Below are 14,283 nucleotides of genomic sequence, written 5' to 3'. Positions count from 1 at the left end.
ATCGGATGGATGGATGAATGTGATCGGCTGTGGATATCGTGTGTGTGTGTGTGTGTGTGTGTGTGTGTGTGTGTGTGTGTGTGTGTGTGTGTGTGTGTGTGTGTGTGTGTGTGTGTGTGTGTGTGTGTGTGTGTGTGTGTGGCAGAGTGCTGGTCCTGGATAGGATCAGTATGTACAAGTCGTTTGGATAAAGCTTTTCCTTCCGTATTTTTGGTTTCTGGAATTTTGGTATGGTTGTTGTTTTTTGTCATCGTGTGTTCCTCTTCTCCTCCTCAGGTACATTTTTGGTTTAAAATCCTCCTCCCATCTCCTCCTCTTTCAGACCTGCAGCTTTTCAAAGAAAATCATCCACTTCTTTTTTCTGTCCTTGCCACCATTCCCCAAAAACACACAGTAATGTTTATTTTTGTAATTTTTGGTTCACACGATTCGACGCATATCTCTACTCCTGTTATTTGTCATTGGTTTATTTTCCCAGGAAAGAAAGAGAGACAGAAAGGAGAGGTGCGATATCGCTCAGTATTGACTAAACAGTCCCACAATGCCTCCTCCATCACTTTGGATAGATAAAGATTTTTGGTTTCAATCTTCCTCTTTCCCCCCTTCTCCCCTTTTCACTTCTGACTCCCTCCCTCTCCTCTCTTTCATTCTGTGTATTTTTGGCATTGAAAGACGGGGGGAGAGAGGGAGAGAGAGTGTGGGGCGAGAGTGATAAAAGAGATAGCTTTGGTTGAAAGACGAGGTTGTCGTTTCCTCCTTTCTCCTCCTCCTCTCTGATTGGCGCTTGGCTGTGTCACTCAATCTTAGCCCCTCCCAACGAGGATGGGCTGTGTGCCAATTCATTGAAGTCGCAGGAAGAGGCGGGGCTGGAGCAAGGGGAGGGGGAGCAGGGGGTGGGACTTATGCTACTGGTGGAGGGGAAAGGGGAGGGCTGTGATGCTTTGGCTACGGCAGCGCTGATCAATCCAGCACCAGGATTTTGGCCCATGTGGAGGAAAGCTGGGTGGTTGAGGAAGAAGGAGGACTGGAGACCCCCTCCCTGCCCCCCTGCACCACCCAGCAACACCTTACTGCCCCCCTCAAGACTGGAAAGGGGCAGCTGGCCACCACTGGCTGCTAGGGCTGAGAAGGGAGGGAGAGAGATGAGAGTTAACCTCAATATACCTACTGTGAAATAACTACATTTACTATAGACTTTACTATCGAGATTAAATGAAGAAGTGGATGAATGAGAGAAAAAGAATGAAAGACAGACTAAAGACACACACACACACACACACACACACACACACACACACACACACACACACACACACACACACACGGGGATGAACATGTTGGAGTGATGGGACATGCCTGTCATAGCCCTGCTCACCAGTTCTCCAGTTTCTTCCATCAGATGATCTCTCATTCATCTCATCAGCTCTAACTGTCCCTCTCATCATCTCTGTCATTCTTTCTGTCTAGCATTCATTAACATTACTTACCTTTATTATCACTTTGTACCTCAAATTACTGTCCCTGCCTCTCCCACTTTCTCTCCCCCTGTCTCTCTCTCTTCCTCCTTTTATTTCCCTCTTCCTCTCTTTTCCCTCCTTCCCTACACCTCTCTCTCCCTCTAACACACCTTGTATAGTAGCCAGAGGGTTGTTGCTGAGGAGAGCTTGGTTCAGAGCCTGGTTCCCTGTGTTTACTCCCATCACAGTGTTCCTGTGTTACATACACACACACACACACACACACACACACACACACACACACACACACACACACACACACACACAGGAGGAAATCCATTTACATACAGAGGAGAAACGGAGAGAAAGAAGCAGGTTGAGCAGCAGAACAGACAGAGGACAGACTCAGGGACCTGAACACAGACACACTGCAGGAGAAACCCACAGGTCAGATACACACACACCATCTTGATTCATATCTTGTTTTTATGAGCTACGAATCCAAATGCTTGCTTGTGAACCTTGTGTTGGTGTGCGGACGATCATATTCCTGTAAGAGAGGGAGAGAGTGTGTGTGTGTGGGTGGGTGTACAGTATAGGTACGTGTGTCTCTGTTGTCTTCACCTCAAGTTTGCAGCAAAATCGGTGATGTAGTTAGACACGTCACCATTCTTTTTACCCATACGCCATAAGCTGTGGACACAAAACACACAGTCACACACACAGGTTAGAAAGTACTGCTGCACAGAAGTAGCAGTGTCACGGATCAGTGTGTGTCAATCATGTGTGGGTGTGATTAACATTTGCTGCAAACTGCAGGTGAACTGAATACTGTACCAATGGTGAAGCACAGTGGCCAAAGTGTACACTTTGTATGCAGGTGCATACTCACCCTGTGTTGAGACTCAGTGTGCTGTGGCTGGGAGGGGCTGGGCTGGCTGTGCTGCGAGGAGGAGGAGTCACTGGAGAGGAGGCGGAGCTGAGAGATGAGTGGGTGGGACCACTGGGGGTCAGAGGGGAGAATGATGACATGGTGGTCAATGTGGTACTGAGGCTGGTCACTGCCTGGGACAGCTGACTGGACAGCTGACTGGACATCTGATAGAGAGACAGGTGAGAAAGACAAAGAGAAAAAGAGGGGGAGAGTGTATATTCAAAAGAGTATCTATACTTAGCTTTATCCAATAGAAAAAGGGATAAATGGGATAGGATTATTAATGTGTAATAGCAAAGCACTAAAGCAATGCAGGTTGGGTAGTACCATCTGCACACTGGAACAGGGGGTGCAGAAGAACATCCACTATGACATGCGGGACACACCATTCATATATGGGGGAGAATTGTGATGGCTAAGGTTGGGAGAGGGGGATCATGCGGGTCAGGCCATACCATGTGTGGGCTGTAGCAGGGGGGTTTGTGTATCGGTGGGGCTTGGGGGAGCTGGCTGGGCAAGGGAGGGGTGGCACTGTTGGGGTTGATACGCTTCTCTTTCTGCCGGCGGTTGCAGAACCACACGCGGATCACCTCCTTCTCCATGCTGAGCTGGTCCGCGATACACAGGATCTCCTCTGAGGTAGGCTTCTGGTTCTGCTGACACACGGGAAAGACAGAGATGGACACATTAGTACTAATACACACTTAGCCTTATATCACCTCACTGATATCACAGTGATATAGTGTTCTTCTGAGGGCAGAAACTACAGAACAAGCCGTGTAGATGTTATGTCAGCTTAAGATGTATGTCTCCTGTATGACAGTGCTATGAAGAACTTATGTCAGTGATATTGTGATGGAAATGTTTATGTTTGTGCTTTTCTAATAACCAATTTCTGTGTTCATGCAAGTGACTGAACAAATCAGTCACACAACTTTCAAATCCACATTCACTTAGTACTATTCCCAAACACACTCAGTAATCACCCTCATTACTCCATGTGCATCTTCAACGATTCTCCTGTCGTTACTACCGATGCACCATATGTACAGTAGGGGAAAAAAGTATTTGATCCCCTGCTGATTTTGTCCGTTTGCCCACCGATAAAGAAAGGATCAGTCTATAATGTTAATGGTAGGTTTATTTGCACAGTGAGAGACAGAATAACAACAAAAATATCCAGAAAAACGCATGCCAAAAATGTTATAAATTGATTTGCATTTAATGAGGGAAATAAGTATCTGACCCCCTCTCAATCAGAAAGATTTCTGGCTCCCAGGTGTCTTTTATACAGGTAACGAGCTGAGATTAGGAGCACACTCTTAAAGGGAGTGCTCCTAACCGCAGCTTGTTACCTGTAAAAAAGACGCCTGTCCACAGAAGCAATCAATCAATCAGATTCCAAACTCTCCACCATGGCCAAGACCAAAGAGCTCTCCAAGGATGTCAGGGACACGATTGTAGACCTACACAAGGCTGGAATGGGCTACAAGACCATCGCCAAGCAGCTTGGTGAGAAGGTGACAACATTTGGTGCGATTATTCGCAAATGGAAGAAACACAAAAGAACTGTCAATATCCCTCGGCCTGGGGCTCCATGCAAGATTTCACCTCGTGGGGTTGCAATGATCACGAGAACAGTGAGGAATCGGCACAGAACTACACGGGAGGATCTTGTCAATGATCTCAAGGCAGCTGGGACCATAGTCACCAAGAAAACAATTGGTAACACACTACACCGTGAAGGACTGAAATCCTGCAGCGCCCGCAAGGTCCCCCTGCTCAAGAATACATATGCATGCCCGTCTGAAGTTTGCCAATGAACATCTGAATGATTCAGAGGATAACTGGTGAAAGTGTTGTGGTCAGATGAGACCAAAATGGAGCTCTTTGGCATCAACTCAACTCGCCGTGTTTGGAGGAGGAGGAATGCTGCCTATGACCCCAAGAACACCATCTCCACCGTCAAACATGGAGGTGGAAACATTATGCTTTGGGGGTGTCTTTCTGCTAAGGGGACAGGACAACTTCACCGCATCAAAGGGACGGTGGACGGGGCCGTGTACCGTCAAATCTTGGGTGAGAACCTCCTTCACTCAGCCAGGGCATTGAAAATGGGTCGTGGATGGGTATTCCAGCATGACAATGACCCAAAACACACGGCCAAGGCAACAAAGGAGTGGCTCAAGAAGAAGCACATTAAGGTCCTGGAGTGGCCTAGCCAGTCTCCAGACCTTAATCCCATAGAAAATCTGTGGAGGGAGCTGAAGGTTCGAGTTGCCAAACGTCAGCCTCAAAACCTTAATGACTTGGAGAAGATCTGCAAAGAGGAGTGGGACAAAATCCCTCCTGAGATGTGTGCAAACCTGGTGGCCAACTACAAGAAACGTCTGACCTCTGTGATTGCCAACAAGGGTTTTGCCACCAAGTACTAAGTCATGTTTTGCAGAGGGGTCAAATACTTATTTCCCTCATTAAAATGCAAATCATTTTATAACATTTTTGACATGTGTTTTTCAGGATTTTTGTTGTTGTTATTCTGTGACTCACTGTTCAAGTAAACCTACCATTAAAATTATAGACTGATCATTTCTTTGTAAGTGGAGAAACGTACAAAATCAGCAGGGGATCAAATACTTTTCCCCCCACTGTATCTTTCTATACATATAGAATAGCCTCATAATTTAAAATAATACTCTCTTCTTTCATATCAACGATTCTTCTGTCGTTACTACCTATGCTACTACCACATTCACTTAGTACTATTCCCAAACACACTCAGTAATCACCCTTATTACTCCATGTGCATCAGTATCTGCATTTGGCAGTATGCCCAGAACCTTGATTTGAGAAAGGGATATCTGAGTTTCATGTTCTCAGCTTAGAGAGAAGCCTCATGAGGTATTGGTCCGTCACATGCATGAACCAGTATTGGTCGGTCACATGAAGGAAGCAAACGTTAATTATGAATGATGAATAAGCTAAAATATGCAAATATAATTTGTCCGTCTTTAAGAGAACTAACGGGACTGCCCCGGGTGGAGCTCCTGATTGACATGTGTACTTGGTGCATTGAGTTGGTTGGAACCTCTTCAGCGCGCTGATAATAACCAATGATTCATTTAAGATTGGCTTTGAGTGTCCCTGTGTAGAATTTCCACAACAATTTGGCGTCAACAAACAGGATGATTGAATCTGCCTGCGGAGCTTTTCAGTGGGCGTCTGCGAGGTAAACCGATGGCATATTTTATGAAGCGTGAGGGAAATTCTCATCTGACCAAAAGATGACAAGACCCGCCCAGACCCTTACTGTGAGCTTCCCAGGAGGAGACACATCATCCGCGAACAATTGAAGGACGCGTCTTCTGATTTCAGGAAGTAAATTTAAATGAATTTGTATAAAAATAGAAAAAATACCAATAAAACCAATAAAACTAAAGATCTAAATGGAGGAGGCTACCACTAGTCCTAAGTCAAGTAATAGAATGAAGTGAATGTGGATGTGAGAGTGTGAAAGAGGTGCGTGTCTGAAAGAATGCCCCAACTAGTTCTGTGATCTGAATTCTTCGATCTATAACGTTATCTACGGTTGTTATATATGTATAGGAAGTAACGGCAAGCTAGTCTTAGGAGAAGGCTTGAGTGAGGGCAGAGGCCCCACTGACAATTGTCTGTAGGCATTTATTAGAGAAGTGTCTATGTGGTCGAGAACCACTGGGAACTGTTGAAGATACATATGGCATCCACCACCACCCATCGATCTACAGATAGTGAGCACTGACAGGAGAAGCAATTGAAAAGTTTGAGAGAGTAACAGCTGAGATGGGTAAGGGCTGTAACAATATTCATTGATGCCCCCGGACACTGAGATTTCCTTGAGAATATGATATGTATACCTCTCGGGCTGCTGCACTGTGATCGTTGCTAGTGGTGTGGACGTGAATAACTAAAGATGTATAACGTTATATAGGGATTCTGTATGGAGATATGAAAGAAGAGAGTATTATTTCCGAATATGAGGCTATTCTATATGTATAGAAAGATACATATGGTGCATAGGTAGTAACGACAGGAGAATCGTTGAAGATGCACATGGAGTAATAAGGGTGATTACTGAGTGTGTTTGGGAATAAGTGAATGTGGATTTGAAAGTTGTGTGAGTGTGGAAAGGACGTGTTAAGCTGATTGAAATCTGGATAATAAACTGATTGATTTAAATTTGGGACAGAGGTAATAATAATTGAATAAGACACGCTTTTGACAATTTCCAATTATTATTAATCAATTCTATAGTTTGGGTAGCACCAGTGATTTAAGTAAGTAATGTAATCTAAAACTATAATCTGTTTCCATTACGTGGAACTGTGTCCAGAACTGAAGTAGATTCAAGTAAATGTTTTAGTACCGAATATTGAGCTGATAAGCCAGCACCAACCTTTTGAAGGTCCTAGCAGATTTGATAAACAACAGGTTTCATATTTTGACTAGTTTATGTCCCAGGGACATTTTGTACAGAACTGTATGTCAATGCAACAGGTCAACATGACAATGATTACAAGAGCAGTAAACCTGATTAAGTTTATTTTCTTTCTTCCAGGACTGATGGAATGTCCACTACCAAGTTTTTTTTACATGTTTATCAATGATTTTACATTTGAAAGGCTTCCTGAGGCAGGTGCCTTAGGAGAGCAGTTATTGAGACCATATATTATATTTGTACCCGGATCCAGCTGTTAACTTCTTTGGGATAGGGGGCGGTATTTTGACGTCCGGATGAAAAGTGTGCCCAAAGTAAACTGCCTGCTACTCAGGCCCAGAAGCTAGGATATGCAGATAATTGGTAGATATGGATAGAAAACACTCTAAAGTTTCTAAAACTGTTACAATAATGTCTGTGAGTATAACAGAACTGAAATGGCAGGCAAAACCCCGAGGACAAACCATCAAAGGAAATGGCTGGCACTTTTATAATAGGGCGAAATCGTCCCCGATTGCAGTTCCTAGGGCTTCCACTAGATGCCAACATTCTTTAGAAAGAGTTTCAGGCTGGTTTTTGGAAAAATGAGCGAAAAGTTGTAGTTTTTCTAAGTGGCTCCCATTTTGGCTGTAGTGTTTCCAAGTGCATGGCCGAGAGAGCGCGTTCTTTTTGTTTATCTCCGATAAAGACAATAACGATTCTCCATCTTAGATTATATAGTTTATTTGTGTATTAGGCTTTCCCTCCTTCAAAATGCATACAAAATGAATCCCAAACGTTACGTGGGCTGCCCCAGGTGGAGCTCCTGATTGACATGTGTACTTGGTGCATTGAGTTGGTTGGAACCTCTCCATCGCGCTGATTGACCCTGTGTAGAATTTCCACGACAATTTGTCATGTCTCTCACCGTGATGAAGGCTCTCTCCAGGGCCCGCGGACGTTAGTCTCGATGCTGGTTCTTTTCTTCCTGCGTCGGCCCGGCAGGCCCTCGAAGCCCATTGAGGAAGAGGACAGAGAGCTGGGGCTGGGCATAGTACTGTCTGTGGACATGGTCTCTGTCAAACAGAGAGATTGATTAGTGGGGATGATTTAAAATCACACAAACTGGTATCCTCATTCTACAGATATATCTTCATTAACTCAAGGATACATTCAATCAGATCCAACCCACATGTAACGAGAGTGTTCATAGGCGACATCAAATGAAGGGTTTCACTTAATGCTGATGACTTGCTTCTCTATATCTCAAACCCCGATGTATCCTTACCCATTGTGCTATCTGTTGCTTAATGCATTTTGCCTAGTCTCTGGTTACAGTTAAACCGGAATAAGAGCAAGCTTTTCCATTTAAATGCGGCAGCTCGTAACTACCATTACACACATTTCATTCAGAGTAGTTCTCAACAAATGTACATACTTGGGGGTACATGTCATAGACAAATTTGATAGCCTTAAAAAGGTTAACTTTCCTCCTCCTTACTCTGGTGGAGAAACATTTTTGAACGATGGTCACTACTCCCCCTATCATTAAGCTGGTCGAATTAATTCGGTTAAAATGAATACCCTCCCTAAATTCTCCTACCTCTTTCAATTATTTCCAAATATTTTTCCACAAACTAGATGGGATTATCCTCCCACTTCATCTGGAAGTCTGGAACTTCCGTGTAATTCAGTACTTGATCCGTGTAGATACCCAACAATATCATTCCAGCATGGTTGAAGATAGAATCTTGCTCATGTATGCCTTCTTCACTGATTGCTTTGGCACATTCCCCTATTCATTCTGCTACTTCAAGTTATACCTAAAACATTTTAGTAAAAACCACTCTCAAGATCTGGAACCAGTTTAGACGTCACTTTGGTTTGCAAGGGCCCCTCTACTCAGAAATAACGTTTTGACGGCACGTTGCATCTTTCCAACAACTCTCAGATAAACTCTACCTTCCGAATAGTCCATTTCTTTAGATATCTACAAGTGCGCAGCTTTGTCCGTGACATGACCTCTCAATTCCCCAGTCTTCCTGTGAGCCTCCCACTGATGCATTTATCCCGCCATCACCAACAGTAAAAGGTATTATTTCTTATAGCTATGATCAAATTTCCTCTCTTCACAATCCTTCTTCGCAGCTATTAAAACGTTATGGGAACAGGATCTAGGTGATGAGTTGACTGATGATCTAGAGGCGAAAGAACGCACACCTGTTTAGGCGAGGTGCTGGCTAGAGGAGTAGAACACCTGTTTAGGCGAGGTGCTGGCTAGAGGAGTAGAACACCTGTTTAGGCGAGGTGCTGGCTAGAGGAGTAGAACACCTGTTTAGGCGAGGTGCTGGCTAGAGGAGTAGAACACCTGTTTAGGAGAGGTGCTGGCTAGAGGAGTAGAACACCTGTTTAGGCGAGGTGCTGCTAGAGGAGTAGAACACCTGTTTAGGAGAGGTGCTGGCTAGAGGAGTAGGACACCTGTTTAGGCGAGGTGCTGGCTAGAGGAGTAGAACACCTGTTTTAGGCGAGGTGCTGGCTAGAGGAGTAGAACACCTGTTAGGCGAGGGTGCTGGCTAGAGGAAGTAGAACACCCGGAAAAGAAAAGGAGAACCTCACACTCTAGGAGCTCAGATGCAATAATGTAATAACCTAATAAGCAACGTTTCCACAGACAAGCTGTCTTCATCAGGGTAAACAGAGTTGACTGATGACACATGGGAAGGTATTCTGCACCATGTCCCACTCCTCTTCTATTTGTGCCAAACATGGGTTTGATCCAATGCAAAATCCTCCACCACACTCACTGGACTAAACTCAGGCTTTCTAACATCTATCCTGATGTCCACACTGTTTACGACAGTGTCGGCAAGTTCCTGCTTCATTAATACGTATGTTTGGTCCTGCTCTTCTCTACATAACTAGTGGTCTGCCATCTTTGATACCATATCTAAAGATTTACAGGTACCTTTTGCAACTACTGCCATAACATCATTATTTTGGGGTAATACCTGATACTATAACACTACCAAAACACACATCTGACTTTGTAGCCTTTGTTGGCAAGAAGGTTGATTTTACTTCTGTGGAAGTCGCCCTCTCCTCCTCATTTCGTGTGGATTAAAGATCTCTTACACTTCAGTAAATTGGAGAAGATAAAATATACCTTTCTTCTGACAAATTCTACAGAATGTGGCAACCTTTCTTTACCTATGTAGAGACACTAGCTTTGTATTTAATCTCACCTTTGTGAGTGTTTAATATTCGCCTGTCTTATTATTATAATTGTTCTATTCGTTTTGAAGACGAGCCATGTTTGTTGTTTCTAATGTTTTGTTATGAATGTATTACTTAAGTCTTTTATATTTTTGTATGGGCATATACATTCCTACCTCATTCAAAAAGTAGTTTCCATGGTATATCGAATGTATAAAACCATGTGCAATGTACTGTATTTCAAGCATTGTTTACTATAACTGTGAAAAGAAATACCAATAAAAAGAGTTGAAACATTTTTTACAAATAAGTTTCATTCATTCTACAGATGAATGCAACTTGGGGATTGGTTAATTAATCAACTGATGTATTGATTGATTCAAAGTGTCATACACCTTTCTCCTTTACCAATTCCCTCACCTCTTCTCTCCTCCCCTCCCATCCTCCTTCTCCTCTCCCCTCCCCTCCTTCCCCCCCTCTCTCCTCCCCTCCCATCCTCCTTCTCCTCTCCCTCTACCCCTCCTCCCTCCTCTCTCCTCCCCTCCCATCCTCCCCCTCCTCTCTCCTCCCCTCCCCCTCCTCTCCTCTCCCTCCCATCCTCCTCTCTCTCCCTCCTCTCCCCTCCCCTCCCATCCTCCCCCTCCTCCCCTCCCATCCTCCCCCTCCTCTCTCCTCCCCTCCCATCCTCCTTCTCCTCTCCCCTCCCCTCCCATCCTCCTCCTCCTCTCTCTCCACTCTCCTCCTCCCCCTCCTCTCTCTCCCCTCCCATCCTCCCCCTCCTCTCTCCTCCCCTCCCATCCTCCTTCTCCCTCCCCTCCCATCCTCCTCTCCCCCCTCCTCTCCTTCCCTCCTCTCCTCCCCTCCCATCCCCCCCTCTCTCTCCCCTCCCATCCTCCTTCTCCTCTCCCCTCCCCTCCCATCCTCCTCCTCCTCTCCCCTCCCCTCCCATCCTCCCCTCCTCTCCTCCCCTCCCATCCTCCTTCTCCTCTCCCCTCCCATCCTCTCCCCTCCCATCCTCCTTCTCCTCTCTCCTCCCCTCCCATCCTCCCTCCTCTCTCCTCCCCTCCCATCCTCCCCCTCCCTCCCCTCCCATCCTCCCTCTCCTCTCTCCTCCCCTCCCATCCTCCCCCTCCTCTCTCCTCCCCTCCCATCCTCCCCCTCCTCTCCTCCCCTCCCATCCTCCTTCTCCTTCCCCCCCTCCATCCTCCCCCTCCTCTCTCCTCCCTCCCATCCTCCTCCTCCTCTCTCCTCCCTCCCCTCCCCTCCTCCCTCTCCTCTCTCCTCCCATCCTCCCCCTCCTCCCCCTCCTCTCTCCTCCCTCCCATCCCTCTCCCTCTCCTCTCCCTACCCCTCCCATCTTCCCTCTCCTCTCTCCTCCCCTCCCATCCTCCCTCTCCTCTCTCCCCTCCCTCCCATCCTCCCTCTCCTCTCTCCTCCCCTCCCATCCTCCCTCTCCTTTCTCCCGGCCCCTCCCCTACTCCCATCTCCCGTCCTCTCCTTCATCCCCCACCCTCCCCTCTCACCTGCATCATTGAGCCACTTCTCCAGTAGTGGTTTGAGTTTACACATGTTCTTAAAGCTCAGGTTGAGGGCCTCGAAGCGAGAGATGGTGGTCTGGCTGAAATCATTCCCATATAGCTTCCCCATGGCCATTCCCACGTCACCCTGAGAGAGCGAGGGAGGGAGGAAAACAGGGAGTTAGCACACACACACACACACACACACACACACACACACACACACACACACACACACACACACACACACACACACACACACACACACACACACACAGAAAGGCGTACCTGTGTAAAGCCCAGTTTGATGCGTCTCTGTTTGAAGGTGCGGGCAAACACCTCCAGTTCCTCCAGGTCACTGGGCTCCTCGGGGTGAGAGGTCACAGGAGGACACAGAGGTCATGACCCCACTGCCTTCCATAGCCTTGTCTCTCTACAGGGGGAGAGGGGGAGGAGGAAAAAGAGAGTGGGAGAGCGAGAGAGAGAGAGCGAGAATTATATAGCAGAAGAGAGGCGTTTACTGGATATGACAGAATGATGAGAAGAGATGTTTGTTGGAAAGAGCCGGGCCTGTAGCCTCTCTCAAAGCCTGGGTGTTCCTCTGTTGTCCTACCTGCTTGGAGCCCCAGCCTGGTGGGAGCGGACAGGAGGCTCCCTTGGTTTTGCTGAGGTAGCTGAATCAGATTTGGTGTTGATAGCAGTCCTGAGGAGTGAAGAAGTGAGGGAATCAGTAGGCCTATGATCAGTTATGTGAACAAACAACACCATGTAATATTCCACAAAACTCCATGGTCGATCAGAGAATCCAATAGGCATTCTAGTATTAGACAGTTGAAGAACCTGTTAATGGTTGTTAACAGTTGGCACTTCTAAATAAATGAAATCTGTTTGTTGATAGTTGGAACATCTACAGCCCATCTTCAGGGCACTGTCCCAATAGAATAGAACCAGTGGTAGTGGCTAGTGCGAGGAGCCCACCTTGCTGCCCTTGGTGCTGTTGGAGGAGGAACTGAGGAGACTGCAGGTGGTGCTCCTGGTACCAGAACCAACTGCTGCAGCTGCAACAACTGCTGGATGTCCTGCAGGGAGACAGGAGGACAGAACAGAGATCAGAGATGAGAGAGAACAGAGGGATCAGAGATGGAGAGAACAGAGGGATCAGAGATGGAGAGAACAGAGGGGTCAGAGATGGAGAGAACAGAGGGGTGAGAGATGGAGAGAACAGAGGGGTGAGAGATGGAGAGAACAGAGGGGTGAGAGATGGAGAGAACAGAGGGGTGAGAGATGGAGAGAACAGAGGGGTGAGGAGGAGAGAACAGAGGGGAGAGAGATGGAGAGAACAGAGGGGTCAGAGATGGAGAGAACAGAGGGGTCAGAGATGGAGAGAACAGAGGGGTGAGAGATGGAGAGAACAGAGGGGTCAGAGATGGAGAGAACAGAGGGGTCAGAGATGGAGAGAACAGAGGGGTCAGAGATGGAGAGAACAGAGGGGTGAGAGATGGAGAGAACAGAGGGGTCAGAGATGGAGAGAACAGAGGGGTCAGAGATGGAGAGAACAGAGTGAGAGATGGAGAGAAAAGAGGGGTCAGAGATGGAGAGAACAGAGGGGTCAGAGATGGAGAGACCAGAGGGGTCAGAGATGGATGGAGAAACAGAGGGTCAGAGATGGAGAGAACAGAGGGGTCAGAGATGGAGAGAACAGAGGGGAGAGAGATGGGAGAACAGAGGGGAGAGAGATGGAGAGAACAGAGGGGAGAGAGATGGAGAGAACAGAGGGGTCAGAGATGGAGAGAACAGAGGGGTGAGAGATGGGGAGAACAGAGGGGTGAGAGATGGAGAGAAACAGAAGGGTGAGAGATGGAGAGAACAGAGGGGTGAGAGATGGAGAGAACAGAGGGGTGAGAGATGGAGAGAACAGAGGGGAGAGAGATGGAGAGAACAGAGGGGTCAGAGATGGAGAGAACAGAGGGGTCAGAGATGGAGAGAACAGAGGTGTGAGAGATGGAGAGAACAGAGGGGTCAGAGATGGAGAAAACAGAGGGGAGAGAGATGGAGAGAACAGAGGGGTGAGAGATGGAGAGAACAGAGGGGTCAGAGATGGAGAGAACAGAGGGGTGAGAGATGGAGAGAAACAGGGGGTGAGAGATGGAGAGAACAGAGGGGTGAGAGATGGAGAGAAAACAGAGGGGTGAGAGATGGAGAGAAAGAGGGTGAGAGATGGAGAGAAACAGAGGGGTGAGAGATGGTGGAGAACAGAGGGAGAGAGATGGAGAGAACAGAGGGGTCAGAGATGGAGAAACAGAGGGGTCAGAGATGGAGAGACAGAGGGGAGAGAGATGGGGAGAACAGAGGGGAGAGGAGAGAGATGGAGAGAACAGAGGGGTCAGAGATGGAGAGAACAAAGGGATCATAGATAGAGAGAACAGAGGGGGAGAGATGGAGAGAACAGAGGGTGAGAGATGGAGAGAACAGAGGGGAGAGAGATGGGGAGAACAGAGGGGAGAGAGATGGAGAGAAAAGAGGGTGAGAGATGGAGAGAACAGAGGGGTGAGAGAGATGGAGAGAACAGAGGGGTGAGAGTGGAGAGAACAGAGGGTGTCAGAGATGGAGAAACAGAGGGTCAGAGATGGAGAGAACAGAGGGGGTGAGAGATGGGAGAACAGAGGGTGAGAGAGATGGAAAGAAACAGAGGGGTGAGAGATGGAG

General features: G+C 47.1%; 1 pseudogene; it reads right to left on the bottom strand.

Annotated features, from left to right (window-relative positions):
* Positions 1 to 223: 223 nt before the first annotated feature.
* The window catches only part of LOC115186257 (POU domain, class 2, transcription factor 2-like), a 16,526-nt pseudogene continuing 2,466 nt past the window's right edge, over positions 224 to 14,283 (bottom strand).

Source organism: Salmo trutta, unplaced genomic scaffold (assembly GCF_901001165.1).
Source record: "Salmo trutta unplaced genomic scaffold, fSalTru1.1, whole genome shotgun sequence".
Lineage (NCBI taxonomy): Eukaryota > Metazoa > Chordata > Actinopteri > Salmoniformes > Salmonidae > Salmo > Salmo trutta.
Note: the sequence above shows the minus strand (reverse complement) of the source record. Positions and strands in the feature narration are given on the sequence as shown.